Source organism: Lactuca saligna, chromosome 8 (assembly GCF_052625555.1).
Source record: "Lactuca saligna cultivar CGN05327 chromosome 8, ASM5262555v1, whole genome shotgun sequence".
Lineage (NCBI taxonomy): Eukaryota > Viridiplantae > Streptophyta > Magnoliopsida > Asterales > Asteraceae > Lactuca > Lactuca saligna.
In genome coordinates this window covers 144694766-144709820 of record NC_136424.1, presented here as the reverse complement: position 1 = coordinate 144709820, position 15055 = coordinate 144694766, and the positions used below count along the sequence as shown (strand labels likewise).

Genomic DNA, 15055 nt, shown 5'->3' with positions numbered 1-15055 from the left:
TAAATATTAGGAAAGTTATTGAGTGTCATGGGAAATTTTTAGATCCCTGTTGTATTAAGTGATGGTATTGCTAACAATCTAAATACTTATTAATTATACTCTATGTTAGTAGTTGTTAGCTTCTAGGTCTTGATTTTTTATAGTATTTGAAAATTTTAGGAAACTAATGAAAATGACATTTGAATATTGATTGATTTTTTGGACCGTTGTTTAATGTTTCTAGTTGCATAGGACTCGTTTGTGAACTATGTATTAATGTATAATGTGTATTATTTTGGTTAATTTTACAATCATGGAAGGATCGAGTAATAGGACATGCAGTAGTTGAGCGTCATTGATGCAGGTCTAAGATGAGCGACATCACTATGTGAGATATCAACTTTAGAGGACATAACATCGTGGAGACTCCTAGATTTCGACCCCACACATATTGAGTAGATGAAGACACTCTGAAAAGTCATGTCATATGGTAGTATTGATGTTACAATGTTGGATTACTGAAGGTACCAACAATTCATGGGATTCTCAAATATTGTTGTGTCACTGTGTATATTTCCTACCATTTAAAGTTCACAAACTCAAATTTCGATCACATGAAACTTCAGATTTGTGCTAAACAACTATACTTCAAGATTTCATGCTCTCTTTTTATGTATTTATGCCATTTTCTACTTATCAAAAAGCACACAAAATCAAGCTTTAATCCTACAAAGTGAGGTTTAAGCAACATATACCTATGTGAGACAGATGTAAAAATGAAGAAAAATGGTGGTTTTGATGTCCAAAATCACAAAAATGGTGGAGGGGTGGTTGCCTTTTCGTCAACACACGAATATAACACCTTCGCACAAAGCACGAACATATTGAACATTAGTTCAAGGTTTTTGTTTATATCGAATTACCCCAATTGTAAGTTTTTGCATTTAGGAGAGAACTTCAATCAACACTTGCTTTCCTCAACCACCACGATATTGAACATAATGAGCGGAATTGTTATTCATTAACATCTTGCATATTTGGTCGATCGTCTCGACTTGCGAGTGTGCATACAAAAATGTGAGAAATTATAATGAAAACACAAAGAAACAAGTAAAAGAGAACTAAATGCAGAAAAAAAAAACTTTTTCAATCTTTAGAGTTAAAAAGAAAAGAAATAGACTCGACTAATGAAAAAGAACTGAGAGCTAAGGGCAATAACTCCCCGACAACGGTGCCAAAATTTGATCACAGTCCCTGATGTAATAAAAAATATACCTTAAACGCATTAAATAGATAAGGCAAGTAAGCATGAATCCACAAGGAGATTATAGTTAACAACTAGTTCCCATGAAAACTAAAAAGCAAATTAAATTATAAAACAGTGATTGCAAAGAGGTTTGATTTAATATTAGTGAAACGTAATTGTTTGCGATTTTGGGATCTTGATACAAATCGGTCACTTTCAAGGCTCTTTCTAACTCAACACATGTATACTCATGACCTCCTTAGTTGGATCTTGATGCATGATGCTAGTAGTTCCGTTTCTCATACGACTGGGTATATGTAAATACATGAGCATTCTTGGTGCTCTCCTGCCTATACATGTCTAGGCATCAGTTTCATTATAAACAAGTTGGCTCAATACAAATTTCCCGCTCATGACAATGTTCATATCTCTATAAATACTTCCAGTAATGTCACTCAACATTTACTTATGTGGTCTTTATCAGTGAAAACCCTCTTCGTTGGAATGATTGTTGAACTAAACTGGCTTGATAACTCACTTCAGGAACTCCACAATGTCCCATATTAAGCACTAACAATATAATCTGACAACGTTACGCTACATACCAATCCTATCTTCCATTCAAGAAGAAACCATGTCGTCACTGACTACTATTTTTCCCGTGACCACGTCGCAAAGGGGTCCTAATTGCAATAAACTACCAAGGCTCTCACTCATTACCTATTTCTCTCTCAAGGGTCTAAGCTTCACTCCTTCATAAACGCTTTTGCTTTCGGGGGCATGAGTCACATGAGTGTGGACATTTTTTCAAGCATTATTTGAGATTAGGGTTGTGCAAATGAATGACCATGATGGTCTTGGCCACGTTTACAAAGTTACATAGTTATTGTACTTCATCTTAAGCCAAGGATTCCCCTATGGAACAAGTATGATAGATAGCAATACTTAATAGACTCGTTACTTTATTTGCCAAATTGTTTGATGGAAATAAGGTTGCAACGTGTAAGAGGAACATATTTAACATTATTGAGAGTCGGGGGGAGAAATAACCAATGAACAAGTATGAGAGATAGCAATACTTAAAGATTGTTGAGATTAGAAGTTATATAATGAGTAACATTGGTGTCAAAAAGTCATTTTAAAGAAGATTTGAAGTCTCATAGGAGCTTAAATTACACTGACATATGGTGATCTTGGTTTAGTCATTCTAAAGAAGATAACCACCGACTCAAAGTGATATGAAATTTATGAACTGAAATTTTAATCATCTTGATCAACAAATGTGACCTAAATCAAGAAAGATGGATCTGCTCACTAAATTCTTAAATTTTGCATGTATATCATTCATTATAAGTTAATACTGGAATTATATATTATAAGGAAATGAGTAGCAGCATGTTGAGTTTACAATTACAGGAATTATAATCCAAGATAAAAATAAATTACTTGTGTAATAGCCCAATTCCATACATTCCTAAAGTATCTTGAAGCAAAGGTTCTTTCATGATAACTCAAATGGTTCTTCATACGCAACCAAAGAAGGTATCCCATCATTGCTAGAATTGAAAGTAACAGCAACTTATTGGCTTTTGTTTCCATAAATATCTTTATTTGTGTAAGGAGGTATCTAAATACGCTCAAACCATGGATGATAATCCCTTTTCTATCCTTCTGATAGATTGACTGAATCAAAAGCACAAGATTCCCAATCAGTTCAATGATAGTATAAAGCGACTCCTAAGATGCAATTGTCGTTTCTCTTTTACATGGTAATTCCTTTGATTTTAGACAGATTAGGTTATTATATTGAGGTGGTGTATAATGAAGGAAATTTTCTTGATTTATAGATATACAAAGCTAAATGCTTGATCCGATTCTGTGTGTAATTTCTTCAAACACCTAATATGCAATGCAATTTAGTTAATTAGAAACAACATACCTCACAAGAACCCAATTTCAACCGTTTGATTTTCGAGGGATTCTGAGCAGGAAAAGCAGTTCTCTTTGTGATTCTACTCCGAAATTTCTGAATGGCTCCAGAAATTCTTGATTTTAATGATTTTCGTTTGGTCGTCGGGTTATTATCAGAGCTAAATCGGATGAGGAGATGCGAAATCTTAAGGAAAAGTGAGAATCGAAAGAAATTGTAGCAAGTTGGTAAGTATTTAGATGCTTTGAGTTTGAAATGGAAGTTTTTTGCCTTTGCTTGAAGGTTGATTCTCCATAGTTGCTGCTCTGCCATCATTCCGAGCATTGAGATGGCAGAGCTTTTGAGAATGTTGAATTGAAGTATTAAACAGCTTCGTTATCCCGATGATGCTTCTTCCATAGCCGTTAGAAATTTTGAACACAAAATATTGAAAGGAAAGTAGGCCCATTATAACTTGGGACTTTAATCCAACAGTTTCTATAGTCAAATCGGCCCATATATCTTGAGGTAAGTTCGGTATTGGATGATTTTTTAAGTTTAATCAATGTTATATGGCCAACAAATATGTAACCAATTCAAATTAAAATAATAATAATAATAAAATGGTAGGTAATATTTTTTGTATTCATTTTAGCTATTATATTGATTGGAATAGATTCAAAAATAAATAAATAAATAAACTTACACACAATTATTAGCGGTTTATAAAAGTATCAATAATACAAATTTATATCTCTCATCTACTCTAATAAATGAAAATCTTTTTGTCATATGTCACACTTACATTGATTTTTTCATATATTATTTTGTGGTTACTTTTAATTAAATTTTTTTCACATGGCATTTTGTGGATTTTTCCATTTTATTAAAATTCACATAATATTTAAATGTAATAATTTCAATAAATATAATAATATATGCATATCAATTTCAATAATTGACTTCCTTCTAATTTCAACGTTTCTAAATGAAAACTTCATTAGTTTCTTTTGTTTATTTATCTAAATTATTTGTTTAAATTTAAAAGATAAAAAATCATTTTAATTTTAATAATTCAGTACTTTTTTTAATTTTTTTATAAATTCAAACTTTTTCAAATGTTTAGAATTTTCATATTTATTTTTCTTTTAAATAAACATATATAATACATGGATCTTACAATAATATGAAACTTTGACTTCAAGATTTATACAACAGAAAAAGTATCATTAAAAAGTAAAATTTGGTTGTTTTCTTCAGCGTTTTAAAGATTTTTACAAGTCATGGCCTTGGAACATAGAACGAAATTATACAAAGGAATGGAGGCCTAGAAGTTGGAATTGGAAATTTTAGCCCAATAACTTCCAGAAGCAGCCCATTTGTTTACTTTGGTTTTTTTACATTATTATAAATAACCAATAGAAAATACTTTACTATAACTTTATTTTTAGTTTTAACAAGTTTTGTGTTTATAATTCAAATTTTTAGAAATAAAACTTTATTTAAAAGTTATAAATTTAAATTTATATATAATTTATAATGTTTATTTCATTTCAACATCCCAAGTAAATATTACCATAAAAATTTGTGCTTCTTGCAGGCAAGTTAAGGACGTGACAGGTTAGGTTTTTCAACGTTACATTTACTTTTAATTGTTTTAATATTTAAATACATGAAGTATGATGCTATTAACATGAAATACATGCAAACGATAAATATAAGTGAAAGCAAGATGCTCTAAATAGCAATATAAATTCATCTATTTGTGTAGTATATCATTCGTACTCTAATATCTTTCATTTTCATCGATTTCTGTGTTATAAAAAAAAGTATGCTATATAAATAAACTAAATAAAAATATACTTAACTTACGAAAAAAAATCTCGAACCATGTTGGGCATTTAGACCCGAAGGAAGCCCAAACAAACTCGCCAACCTTAACAGGCTGGTTTTAAAACACGAATGATTTCTTTTAGGGCTGTAAACGAACCAAACACACACGAATAAGGTCTTGTTCATGTTCGTTCGTTTAAGTTAGCCGAACAACAAACGAACACGAACAGATAAACGAACGAGATTTTTTTGTTCATGTTCGTTCGTTTAACAAATTACTTTGTTCATGTTCGTTCATTTATGTTCGTGAACATGCTAAACGAACATAAACGAACAAAGATAAAAAAAAAACACAATTGAACATATATGAACATAAACGAACATATAATATAGCAATATAATAAAAAATAATTGAATATAGATGAATATAAATAAACTTAAACGAACGAACATAAACAAACGTAAACAAACATCATAACTGAACGTTCACGAACATAAATGAACGAACGAGACCATTGTTCATGTTCGTTCATTTAACTAAACGAACGATAATTTTTGTTCATGTTCGTTCATTTATTAAATAAACGAACATAAACGAACTTCCTGCCGAACAGTTCACGAACGGTTCGCCGAACGTTCAGTTCGTTTACAGCCCTAATTTCTTTATTAGATACACGGTTTATTTTATTAGATGTGTCGCGTAAACATACCCCTTCAAAACATTGATAAAACTAATTAACCAACCATTATTAGAATTAAGTCATCGGTTTTTTATTCGTGTTGTAATATTGCCACTAAATCAGATTTTTTCTGACGTAATGTTTTCACTTTAGATAATGAGAATACATAATTGAAGTGCAGGGTGTGCATGTCTTCACGCCAACATGTGATATAATCATATAAATCAATAAAACTTCTAACTAATTTGTTAGGGATGGAAATTTTTATCGAGTTCATCAATCAAATTCAATGAAATACACAACTACTGATCGGTGATTTATATATAGGTTATCATATAGTATAGCATGATGATGTATGAAATTATTTTCTGTGAACTCCATATACGCAGTGCCGATTTAATTAAATTTGGTTTCAAATACGACAATATACATCTATGATATATAAGTTATTATATCATTGTCGTGTTGAACCTTTTTTTATGACGTCTAATAATATATTATTGAACTTTATCGATTGATGGTTTCAAGTAATCACAAAAGCAATTTAACACAAATAGATGTGTTCACGTAATAATATACAACAAATTTTTTAGACTCCACTAGGATATCTTCCATGTGTATCCTCAACCACAATTTCACTTTCCAACCCTTGGTATAAATTCTTTCCTGTGTGTAGTGTCCTGGCTTACAAGACACACTATACCAGAATTTATTCTTAACCAATCCATTATGTTGAAATCATAATTTCTTAATACCACACAACAATGTAACATAACTAGAAATTTTATAACTTTCGAAAATGATTACAACATTTATCCATACAATATGTCCCTTATATCGTGTTTCACATCCTATATATATATATATATATATATATATATATATATATATATATATATATATATATATATATATATATATATATCGACTACACATATATTGATCCTCGTACAAGCTGCTTCCTACTCTTGATTTCCTGCAATGACATCCACTTCATCAAGGATCATTTGATAGTTTCTACCATTGGGGTTTGCTAGTGGGATCCTTGGCCTTTCAATATTCTCCGCAAGTGAAGCAAGCTTTGCTTCTTATTGGGCAGTTTGTAAAGATATGCCCCAACTTCTTGCATTTATAGCAGACGACACAGTCGCCAGAATGCCTCTTCTTGTACTGGTTGCACCACTTCCCTTCCTGGTTTCTCCCAAATTCGTTTCTTGACTTCTTCTTCTTCTTGTTGTCGTCGTCGTCGTTGTTGTTGTTGCTGTTGTTGTTGCTGTTGCTGTTGCTGTTGTTTTTGTTGCTGTTGCTTCCTTCCGCTTTCCTCTTCTCACCGACTTGAGCTTTGCCGACTGTCCTTTTTTAAATCATCACCTTGACATGTATGTTCCTGCTTAACCGACAACTTTTGTAAAACCCTTTTTATTTATTAGATAAATAAATAAATTAATGAACGAATCATAAGCCTAATGTAACAACCCAAGTTGCCCCGTTACATTTCCCCGTTACCGTTAACGGAATATTCCACTGTTCAAAAGTTCCGTTAATGAAAAGTCGTCAAGTTTAATAAACATTTCAATTGTGTATGTTTATATGCCGTTAAGTCGTGATAAAAAAAATAAAAACACAGGACACACATTTCCATTTATTTGGAAAATGTCAAGTTTTATTATTACGACCACTAAATCGGGTGCGACCAAAAGCCCTGTTTAACGGCAGTATCGGGTAGAATTCCACTGTGTCCCGACTCAAAACCCTATGTAAGGGTGATTGGAGTCCATTGGAGACTTTTTAAACTCTCTCTCTAGACCCATTTTCGCCCCGAAGCCGCAACCAAACGCTTCCAAATTGTAAGTCCGCTTACCCTAGCTTATTCTAAACATATTGAATTGAGTTTATAGCCCAAAAATCGGACTTAGAAGCAATGAAAAAGGAGTTTACGGCCTAAGAACCTCCTTAGGCCGTAAACATCCAAATCAAGGCCAAAATGACCCAAACTTGTCCCTAATGGCTTGGAAATAAATTGAGGTATTAGCCTAGGAGTGTTTAAACATTAAAACTCATGGATTTGGGGGTTAAAAGAGAGTTTACGGCCCAAGCACAAGCTTAGGCCGTAAACACCTTAAAATCATGTTAAAATGCCCCAAAAACACTCCCATACCACCCTTAGGCTTCATACATAATTTAGGGACTTGGTATTTTGGGTTTAGATCACTAAAACACATCAAAATGAAGGACAAAAATGAGTTTACGGCCCAAGCACATGCTTAGGCCGTAAACTCCGCAAACATGCCCAAAATGTTGGTTTTTGTCCCCCAAATGGCCTTAGACTATTTCTATAAAATGCTAGGAAGGATTTAAGGACTTAAACACAACAAATGGAGGGATAAAAAGGATTTTACGGCCCAAGAAATTGTCTAGGCCGTAAACTCCCCAAAACCCACTCAAATGATGGTTTTAATCCTCCAAAATAGCATCATACTTCATTAGAAATCACTAGAAAGGCATTAGGGGCTTTAAACTTCCCAAAACTTTAAGAATTAGAGTTTACGGCCGTAAACTCCTTTAGGAGTGGTTCCTTGGCCGTAAACTCATAGATCATGCCCTTATAGGTCTCAAACCCACTCATGCCTTTTGGGAAAAGTGCTTAGAATAAATCAATGAGCAAGCTAGAAGCATTAAACACCCAAGAATATGACCTTGGGAGTTTACGGCCGTAAACTTCCTTGAGTTAGGCCGTAAACTCCAAAATGGTCCATGTTAATTCTTTAAACCCATTCACACACTTGATATTTGAGTTTAGCAAAGTTCCACAACTGATAGGAGACCCGTAGCACCCTTAAACGCTACCCGGGACCCCAAACACTTAACCAAAAGTGTATTCCGCTCCTTTGAGCGTGTATAATTGTGTAATTAGCATTAAATGTACTAATTGTATGTAAACATATGTTATCATATGTTAAATAGGTCATTGAGTGTGTTCGAGTCCTTACGTGGCACCGAACGCCCAAACAGCACTCTCGTTGGACCTACTTACACCAGGTGACTTCATACCCCTGAATGAACCTTTTAATGTTTTTAAATGTTTTATAGGGGGGAATACAAGTTAAACATGCCAGTTATCATGTCAATCACATGTGATTGATAACCCGCATGCACAAGATTTTACCACTTTACACTATTTTACCGAGTGGGACACTATAATGATTTTTACTTATACCGATTTATCCAAATTCATTCTAAATTGGTTTATGAAAGATCCTCTAAGGTTTTTAAACATATTTTACAAAAGAATACAATTTGTGATTTTCTCTGTACATAAAGTCTTTTCATTTAAGATTTCCCTTTTTGACGTATACTTTTACTTGTTAAATATTGCTGCTTCGCTTATTCTTATTTTATACTCTGACTCGGTAACACTTTCACTTATACCTATAGTCGCTTATACTTGATGACGCTTATACTTATTCACGCTCTTACTTAGTAATATCGAGTCTACTTCACTTATACTTGATATCGACTCTACTTCACTTATACTGGATATCTACTCAACTTCACTTATACTTGATACGCTCTTGCTTCACTTATTGTCGCCTCTACTTCGTGATACGCTTATACTTGTTCGACACTTCTACTTCACTTGCGACCGCTCCTACTTCACTCGTTAGACACTCCTACTTTACAAGAATCACTTATACTTGATACACTTATACTTTACGATTCTGTTATTCCACACTGTATGAATTCACACCACGATGATATGTCTTCAATTATTACACACTCAGCCATAGTTAGATGTACATCTGTGCTTATATAGATACATATAAGTAACGATTGAAAGACTTAGGAAGGCTCATCCGCCCTATTTCCTTTTCTTCGTTGAGATGTGGTCTGGTGGGATCGGGTGGCCGTCCGAAAGCCGTTTGGTTCATTAGTTATATACTATGTATATGAGTATGGACATACAAGAAATTCTCTAGTCAAGTCAGTTGAGAGTCTCTACCTCTATTCTACACTTACTTTAGAAACACACTACCCACTGTTTGGAAGTCTCTATCTCTAATACGTCACTTGCATCAGAAATCCACTCCCTTCTAGAAACACACTATCCTCTATTTGGGATGCATTTTCTGGACGCGACCTTCTCCGTCGTCTAGTTAGTAACCAGAGTCTCCTGTAAGGAGAGCGGACATTGTGTGTATAGGCCTATACGGGATTGACAACCCCGCACCCTGACTGCTAGCTACAGTCCACGGCCTACCAAGCCAAGGGGTGACAAATGTCACATTATATAGATGCTTGTAGGGCGTCTAGAACTCTATTCAGTATGGTTACGAGTATCCTGGGTTGCCTTATAATTCATGGTTTTAAGGTAACGGTATTTCGTCAGCAATTAACACGATATGCTGATGTCATCTTTTTCAGAGTCACACTGTTTGACCTTGCTAGATGTGTCTTTCATGTGATACTGTCTGCGGTCTGTAGTCTCTGTTTTGCCCTTGCGAGATGTACCTTTCATTTGGTATCGTCTGCGGTCTGTCTTCACTGTTTGACCTTGCGAGATGTACCTTTCATTTGGTATCGTCTGCGGTCTGTCTTCACTGTTTTGACCTTGCGAGATGTACCTTTCATTTGGTATCGTCTGCGGTCTGTCTTCACTATTTTGACCTTGCGCGATGTACCTTTCATTTGGTATCGTCTGCGGTCTGTCTTCACTGTTATGACCTTGCAAGATGTACCTTTCATTTGGTATCGTCTTCGGTCTGCGTTCACTATTTTAGACCTTACCAGTTGTACCTTTCATTTGGTACCTTCTGGGGTCTGTGTCTCCACTTGATAGATTAAACCAGGCATGTCGTTTGTTTGATACTTTCCTGGAGTCTATGATTCTTTGCCTTAGTCAGCAGTCCTCACTACTGAGGCATATGATATTCCCTGATGTCATTGCTTTCCTCAATAATCAAATTCAGTATTTTGATAATGATAGCAATTTAGGGAAAACTACTTTTTACCCTACATCACTGACCAGTCTTGGTAGAAGGCTGCTTTTATTAAAGAAAATATAGGATTTTTTGGAAAGGACTCCAATACACTGAAATCTCTTAAACTATTACTTTCTTAAATTATTTGAATGAAATGTCACTAAATGCTTATGAACTCGCCAGCATTTGTAAAAATTCTGATACTCGCTGTAACACCCCCCTCTGGCACGTATCACAATATTGTCCGCTTTGGGCCACTCGGCACGAGGACTTCTAAGGGGGTCACCCATCCTGGTACTACTCCTGCTCGAGCACGTTTAACTGCAGAGTTCTTATGGGATCTGCTGCCCTCACGGTTTTAAAACGCGTTGTGTTAGGGAAGGTATCCACACCCCTTATAAGGAATGCTTAGTTCTCCTTCTCAGCCGATGTGGGATCAGATTTAACCCACTTTCACCCCCCTTTATAGGGTTCGACGTCCCCGTCGAACACATCGACCCGTGCCCTGGCTCTGATACCATTCGTAACATCCCCCTCTGGCACGTATCACAATATTGTCCGCTTTGGGCCACTCGGCACGAGGACTTCCCAGGGGGTCACCCGTCCTGGTACTACTCCCGCCCGAGCACGCTTAACTGCAGAGTTCTTATGGGATCTGCTGCCCTCACGGCTTTAAAACGCGTTGTGATAGGGAAGGTATCCACACCCCTTATAAGGAATGCTTAGTTCTCCTTCCCAGCCGAATGCTACGGCTACCCCCGTAGTCTTACAACACTTTCCATATCAGGTCGGACACGCACTTGACCTAACACATCACTGAACTAGAGTCCTAACCGGGACTCTGACCTGGTTCCCAAAACCTGCTATCATGTGACCCCACTGTATTAGTACCATACCCATGCCTATGATCAAAGCGTCACATTAAACCATGAAATCATCTACACCCTCTTGCAAGGTGAGAATCAGTGCCTCGCACAACTGCTGTCTGAGAGTATTGAAGGCTGCCTGCTATTCAGGCCCTCAACGAAAGGCCACCGACTTCCTGGTCAGTCGGGTCAAAGGAACCGAAATCTCGGAGAAGTCCCAAGTAAATCTCCGGTAGTAACCTGCTAGACCCAGGAAACTCGGAATCTCAGATGGAGACCTCGGAATCTCCCACTGCATCACGACCTCTATCTTGGTCGGATCAACTAGAATAGCCTTCTGGTTGACAAGGTGCCCAAGAGATTGCACCCCGCGCAACCAGAACTCACATTTGGAGGACTTTATAAAAAGTCTCTCCCCCACTTAGATTCGACTAAGTCTTCACTGCACGCAATAATTGAAGGATTTCCAATCCTTCTCGCATTCTAATATCACACTGATGACAACATGTGCCTGCCAATGCTAGCGTTTAATCACCGATTAAACCTTGAGATCTCACATCCTTGGAAATCTCGATGAGTACTCTTGACATCTGATCCAGTCTGACACCTCGATCCATCTATCATGTTGTCAATTGAAGGTCTCAATCTTCACTCTGGCTAACGAATCCTCATTCTCATTTCCAATCTTGCAGTACCACTGAACTCTAACCAAACACAGACCATGCGAAAATACAATTATCCTAAACATACGATGACCAACCACTTATGCATCTAACACCCACGACTGACACTACCCTTTTCATGTCACCAGCTCTGTCCTAGCAATGGTAGTGCCTTGAACTCTAAAGTTCACCCATAGACAATTACTGACCATACCTGAACAATTATAGAATCCATGAACGCTGACTTCATTGGAGAACAATCACTCCAACCCTGATCGAGTATCCTCTAAATAATACTCCTGCAGTTAAGCTTTGATACCATTTCTAACACCCCCCTCTGGCACGTATCACAATATTGTCCGCTTTGGGCCACTCGGCACGAGGACTTCCCAGGGGGTCACCCATCCCGGTACTACTCCCGCCCGAGCACGCTTAACTACAGAGTTCTTATGGGATCTGCTGCCCTCACGGCTTTAAAACGTGTTGTGACAGGGAAGGTATCCACACCTCTTATAAGGAATGTTTTGTTCTCCTTCTCAGCCGATGTGGGATCAGATCTAACCCACTTTCACCCCCCATTATAGGGTTCGACATCCCCCTCGAACACATCGACCCGTGCCCTGGCTCTGATACCATTTGTAACATCCCCATATGGCACGTATCACAATATTGTCCGCTTTGGGCCACTCGGCACGAGGACTTCCCAGGGGGTCACCCATCCTGGTACTACTCCCGCCCGAGCACGCTTAACTGCAGAGTTCTTATGGGATCTGCTGCCCTCACGGCTTTAAAACGCGTTGTGATAGGGAAGGTATACACACCCCTTATAAGGAATGCTTAGTTCTCCTTTTTATAAAATGGTTTTACTTTTGAAAATTTTCATACCAAAGCCTTGGTTTGAGGGATTCAGACATACTCCCGGGTGTGTCTGAACTCAAACTAAGGGTTTGGTATGAAAATTTTCAAAAGTAAAACCATTTTATAAAAAGGAGAACTAAGCATTCCTTATAAGGGGTGTGGATACCTTCCCTATCACAACGCGTTTTAAAGCCGTGAGGGCAGCAGATCCCATAAGAACTCTGCAGTTAAGCGTGCTCGGACGGGAGTAGTACTAGGATGGGTGACCCCTTGGGAAGTTCTCGTGCCGAGTGGCCCAAAGCGGGCAATATTGTGATACGTGCCAGAGAGGGATGTTACAAATGGTATCAGAGCCAGGGCACGGGTCGATGTGTTCGACGGGGACGTCGAACCCTATAATGGGGGTGAAAGTGGGTTAGATCCGATCCCACATCGGCTGAGAAGGAGAACTAAGCATTCCTTATAAGGGGTGTGGATACCTTCCCTATCACAACGCGTTTTAAAGCCGTGAGGGTAGCAGATCCCATAAGAACACATCGACCCGTGCCCTAGCTCTGATACCATTTGTAACATCCCCCTCTGGCACGTATCACAATATTGTCCGCTTTGGGCCACTCGGCACGAGGACTTCCCAGGGGGTCACCCATCCCAGTACTACTCCCGCCCGAGCACGCTTAACTGCAGAGTTCTTATGGGATCTGCTGCCCTCACGACTTTAAAACGCGTTGTGACAGGGAAGGTATCCACACCCCTTATAAGGAATGTTTTGTTCTCCTTCTCAGCCGATGTGGGATCAGATCTAACCCACTTTCACCCCCCCATTATAGGGTTCGACGTCCCCGTCGAACACATCGACCCGTGCCCTGGCTCTAATACCATTTGTAACATCCCCCTCTGGCACGTATCACAATATTGTCCGCTTCCCATAAGAACTCTACAGTTAAGCGTGCTCGGGCGGGAGTAGTACCGGGATGGGTGACCCCCTAGGAAGTCCTCGTGCCGAGTGGCCCAAAGCGGACAATATTGTGATACGTGCCAGAGGGGGATGTTACACTCGCTTTTCAAATAACTTGTATTCTCAGGTCAGCAATTAGACAGGTACACCCTCGGAGCTGTTGATGACGATGCCTTAGTACCTTGCTGTATTTATTACATTTACTTGCATACTTTGAATACTTGTAATGTAACCATGTAAAAAAATTTCTATTAATGCAATGTTTTGTTGTACTTTGATTACTATAATGTATGTGTTGTGATACTTGACATGATGTCATCCACCCCAGAACGTTTCCGCCGTTCCGGTTTTGGGGTGTGACAAATTGGTATCAGAGCATTGTTTATAGTGAGCTAAGTATATCAATTCATAAAAGATATACAGCCTATAAATACAAAAGGGATAAAACACTCTGACCAAGAATTTTACTTTAAAATATAACCATATTTTACCAAAGTATAATAACATCCGGAATCTAAGCACTCGAACACAAGTATCACAAGAAGAACAAGAATAAAAGTCTTCGGATGTTGAGCACTACAGACAAATCTAGGCAGTTATGTAATCGTACACTGGAATAAATGTAACCTGATCAACTACCTTTATTCGAGATGCGATGAACATGTGCTCAGGAGTGATTGTGGTGTGCAACAGGTCTGAAACTTACCAACTAGGATTTGCTAGAGCCAAACATAAAGTTAAAATACTATAGGAGTATTTTAGAGCGCTAAAAGATTCACACTAATCCCAGAATGACATTCAGAAGATAAGAAAACAAACAAGAATTAAAATACCATAGGGGTATTTTAGGAATCATAAACAACCTTGCGTGAATAACTAAAAGGATCTCTATTGATATACCTACATCTACAGAGGGTATACTCCCAAGGTTATATATAATAAGGACCCCATAGGCTAAGAATGTGTGGTTTCGCTCTGTTTCCTTTTCCTTGTTGGGATGTGGTTCTAGAGTAGTATCACATATCCGAAGGCCTATCGGATCTAAGCTATATATGATTTGTATACCCTGTGTAATCGTAGCAGGACTC

The 15055-nt window shown here is 37.4% G+C and overlaps 1 long non-coding RNA gene across 1 annotated transcript; it reads right to left on the bottom strand.

Moving 5' to 3' along the window:
* Nucleotides 1-2572: 2572 nt before the first annotated feature.
* Nucleotides 2573-3543, bottom strand: LOC145012609 (uncharacterized). Its single transcript, XR_013664595.1, has 2 exons — nucleotides 3165-3543; nucleotides 2573-2908 (listed from the first exon to the last, which is right to left on the bottom strand). It is a non-coding gene; the product is annotated as an uncharacterized LOC145012609 (long non-coding RNA).
* Between the last annotated feature and the right edge of the window lie 11512 nt (nucleotides 3544-15055).